This window comes from Aplysia californica, unplaced genomic scaffold, assembly GCF_000002075.1.
Source record: "Aplysia californica isolate F4 #8 unplaced genomic scaffold, AplCal3.0 scaffold00086, whole genome shotgun sequence".
Taxonomy (NCBI): Eukaryota; Metazoa; Mollusca; class Gastropoda; order Aplysiida; family Aplysiidae; genus Aplysia; species Aplysia californica.
Window position 1 is genome coordinate 237,578 of NW_004797356.1, and position 5,000 is coordinate 242,577.

The window sequence follows — 5,000 nt, forward strand, 5'->3', positions numbered from 1 at the left end:
TTCATCATTACATATTACATGATAGCAGGACCAAAGGCTCACGAAATATTAAACCTTTGTGTAAAGAACTTTTCAAGATATGGGACAAAAACCAACTATCGTAAGCATTAGGCGTGATTTTTTTAACTGACAAGTATCTCAACCGGGGACTTGAAATAATTGTGCAAGCAAGGTGTGAATGAAGAGGTCCTACAATGGGCAAACTATCTCATCTTAGGTTTGCTTGAGATAATTGTGCCCCGCAATTCAACCTTCACAGAGCACTGTACTTACAACATAATAAACGAATAAGATAGTTGCGCACTTATGCCTGAATGAATGAAAATTTTTAGTTCCACACTATGACTGTCAGCTGACAAGCCGTGTAAGTATTCTAAAAATAGAACAACACCCTGGCATCAGTTCCCGTGTAATCTTTCTGAAGTGTGATTGCCGAACGTTTTCCCCGCTCTTCGTACGAGGTGGTCTACAAGCAACAAAGAGCTTTCAAACAAGGTAGGCCTATGATTGCTGCTTGAAAGAAAAAGAATTAGGCTAACCATAGATTAACTATTGAAACAATACTATACTAAGACCTTACTCCCACGATACATATCTGGGGTTTTGTTCATGAACTAAGGTTACTAGATAACGCAGCTTTTCACACAGCACAACCGATTGCCTCTGTTTATTGTCCTCGTACTATGGGCGAGGACTTTGGTAACTTGATTTGTGTTAATTAGTCAAATGATACGCTTTAGACAGAAGGAATAAATGTACTCATTTTTTTATTTATAGATCGATCTGTGCACTTTTGAAAGGCGTGGGTCGGACCTGCACGCAGATTCAAGTGTCACTGCAAATTTTCGCAAGATGGAAGATACAACACCTTTTCTCAGTTTTCAAAATTAGGAGATTTGACACGTCAGAGGGACTACCTACTCAAACACTTTACAAAGAAAAAGGAAACAACATCGAACAACCCAAAGGGCACGAACAATTTTAAAAAAGGAGTACTCACTTACATATCCTTTACCTCAGAAAATCAAGAAGTTCACAGAGTGCAAAACTTTATCTTAGGTACGTTGCACATACCAGAGCAGTTGGTGAAAACTGCTTTTCTTAAGTGAATGAAATAGTTTGTGCCAGCGAGGAGCAACGCCGACAGCAAAGGAAGAGATGTAACGAATACGAAGAAGAAAAGGAAGCCATACGTCAAAACATGAACTCGTTCAACAGAGTTGAAAACTATTGTTGTCGTCGTAACTCAAGAAAACAATATTTGGAAAGCAGCCTCAGCTTGTCTCTATATGCATCGCATGTACATGGAGCTAAGAAAGAATGACGCAAAGCAAGGGGCATCTAGGCGGATCTACAGTGATATCTTTCATTCTGAGTTCCATTTAAGCTTCCACCGATGATTAAAGGACAGATGTGCCGTTTGTAACAGATATGAAACGCCTCTTGGTGAGGAAAGAGAAAGCCTCCAAGAAGAATACGATTCACACATTCTATCCAAACTGAAAGTGTTAAAGTTCAACGAAAAAGAAAATGACAAAGGCGTTTCCCGAAAGGATCCAACACAAGCTCCAGCTGTCATTATTGATCTGGAGGAGGTCCTTCCAACGTCCAAAACCAACATCAGCGCAGCATATTGCTTGAGAAAATTGAATACTTATAACTATAACCTTACGGTGTATGACTATGGCACGAAGGATGCGTTTTGTTATGTTTGGCTAGAGTACGTTGCATCCAGGGGTTCAAATGAAATCGCTTCCCGTGTTTTCCAATACCTCAGTGAAATGGCCATGCGAGGCAAAAAGAAGGCAGTACTATATTCGGACAGCTGTACCCGCCCAAACCGGAATCGATACATGCTCACCATGTTATGGTATGCTTGCTCAAAGCTAAAATTTGATGTAATAGATCAAAAATTTCTTCAAACTGGACATACATTCAACGAGGGTGACAGTGAACACTCTGCTATAGAAAACTCCAGTAAACATGTTGATGTATTTTCCCCAACGCACTGGGGTGTTGTCATCCAAGGTTCTTCACATCGTCGAAAATAGGCAGTAAAGAAAATGGCAAACAAAGACTTTTAAACATTTCAAGCAACTGAGTCAGAGACACTCCTGGACACAGACAGGAACAAAATTGCTTGGCTGAAGATTAGAGCCATCAAAATCGCACGAAATGATCCACGCATTCAAATCAAATACAGTTTTGATGGACTGCCAGTTTTTCTGGAACTTCTGAAGAAAGGAAGACGGAGCTCAGATATACCACAACATACTGAGTTCCAGTCCCTGGAACCAATAAGCATTGATGAAGATAAATTTCATGATTTGATGAAAATGTGCAAGTAAAGAATCATTCCAGTAGCTCATCATGAGTACTGCAGCAGCCTACCACACATATAAAGTTATCCCCTACATTCACAAAGACCATACAAGCCCATAGTATTAGTATGTGCTATTTACGTTTTCGTAGGAGATTTGTGTGAGATACATCACACTTTAGCAATAATCAGTACGTTCCCTTCGATAAGTTTTTAACAATGGTTATTGTGGTTGATGCTCTGTCGGCACATAATTATAATAATCAATTCGGTCCGGTGATCTTTCTTTTTTTTTTTTGGTCAGATGATGTTCTATTGATTCCATTATCAAATGAGTGGTTCCAACATGTATATATGTAGATTTTATGCAAGAAAGCATGGATGTGTATTTCTTATTCTACATGTGTTCACAGAGACCGTAGGCACACATAGTAATCTGGTGTAAAAGCAAAATTTTAATGGCCTGGATATTGTTTTAATGGTGTTAAAATGTCATGGCTCATGAATACCTTTTCTCTGTCGAGAGCATAATCATGACGTAGTAGGATGGACTATTATTTCAGTATGTCTTACTTTGGTTGTTTTGAAACAATTTAATTTATGTGTAAATTAAATTTTTTTCTTTATGCTCTTTTGGTTTCACTGTCATAAAAGTGATTCTGACATGCCAGAAAGTATAGAACAGTTCGATAAAATCCTTCAAAACAATGAAAACTGTCTGCGAAAATTTTGAGACAATAAAACATCGTTTTGTCTAAATATCTCATGTAATTGAAAGCTTTGATAAGCCCATTGTGTTTAGAGGTACTCTTTGTTTGACGTAGTATCTCAAGTACGACTTCAAGATAGTTGTGCACGACACTCAGAAAAAGTGACAGAAGACTAGTATCTTAAATCGTAGTTAAAATACTTGTGTACTTAAAAGTTGTGGTGTTCAAGTATCTTAATTAGCAGCTATTAAGAAACAGCTGACCACACCAAATGATCTATAGCTCCTATCAGTGTGCAAAAACATTTTGTTTTACATTCTTAGCGTCAAAAAGATTACGCTTAAAATCTCCTAGAAAATTCAGTTTTTTGTCTCTGCTGTAACATTTCAGAAAATGGACTTGAGATACTCCAAGTCCAAGGTCGATACATGCACGTCAGTAATCGGCACCTTTTGGTTGCGTCTCAAAGACAAATACTTTAGGTTATTACTTAAAAAATTTATTTGAAAATCAGTATTTTTTTGCTTTTTGCCAGTCTAGTCGTCTTTAAGTACGGCTAGCCACTTATCATCATAAGAAAGAATGGTATTATTGTACGCATGGGCCCGTCTCACGTTATACTAAAGCACTCTTGTTGCTCATTTCTATCTGCTTAACACGAATTTTGACTTTATATCCACTGCAAATTATTATTTTATGAGATCTATGGAGATCATATATATATATGATATATTAACCATCAATACAATATCCTGACCATTAATTGCGTAGTAATTTTCTTCTTTTTAATATCATGCAACCCCCCCCCCCTTCCCCCTTTGTATGTCACCATACCTTATGTTTTTATACCTCTTGAAAACAATTTGTTTGTGAGGGTTTTAATGGCCTTATAGGCCTATGTGTTCTTTAGTTTAGTTTTATTCGAGTTTTTACGGCGCTCGCAACTGCATAAGGTCATATGAGGACCAAGTGGTGGATATTATGTCAGTCGAAGTCCATACAGGGAATCAGGCTTACTCTGCTCACATCTGACTTCAACAGCACAAAGTCTGCTTTGACTATCAAGGCACCCCGGAAATAGTGGGTCACAAGAGTGTGACAACATACAAAAGAAGTAGAAGAAAAATGACGATAGTAAAGATTAGGAAAGAAAAAGCAGCATTTCCTTTTGCAGTTGAAGCACAGTTATGAGCTTGACATTGATGAATCAGCCCATTTACAATTCTACAGTGCACAAGAACATGTTAATGTCCCCCCTTTGAGAATGGTCTAAAGACATTTCAGTCAGTAGCACCGCCCCGGGGGTTTCTATGTGTTCTGCGGCAAAAATTACGGCTGTTTAGCCTCCCAAACAGTGCCTGCGTGCGAAATGAATGAATGAATGAATGAATGAATGAATGAATGAATGAATGAATGAATGAATGAATGATGTGAAAACCAGAGTAGCAGGGTTATCAAAACTGCCAAAGGATAACTTAAATCTAATGATTGCTGCATTTCACCCCCATTGTTTTTGTTTTTTTTGTTTTTTTTTGTAATAAATAGTTTTCCATGTTTTATACCCTCTGTAGAAGGTCATCTATTCTAGCCACAACTACTTTTTATTTTCATTCGATTCAGACACAGGAAAAACTCATCTGTTTTGGAACGATCAGGTCGAGGTGTAACGAGGTTTTATGTTATGGTTTCCGCTCAGTTCAGGGGTCTGTCAGACATTATGCAGCACATCATTCAAAATCGGAGAAAAATTGCAGGGGTTTTAGCTTTCGGTCCTGTACTTTCTAACCAGGTGCCTTTACATCAGACTTTATTTGCTCTATCAGAGCTTTTGTTTAATAGTCCCCATAATAATAGCCCAACTTAATAACTTATTAGTGCTGTTAATATTTTTAAAAAAATTCCCACTTGTTCCCACTTGTTATATTATTATTATAGGCTTACATTATGTAGCCTATGTGTTTACCCCTCAA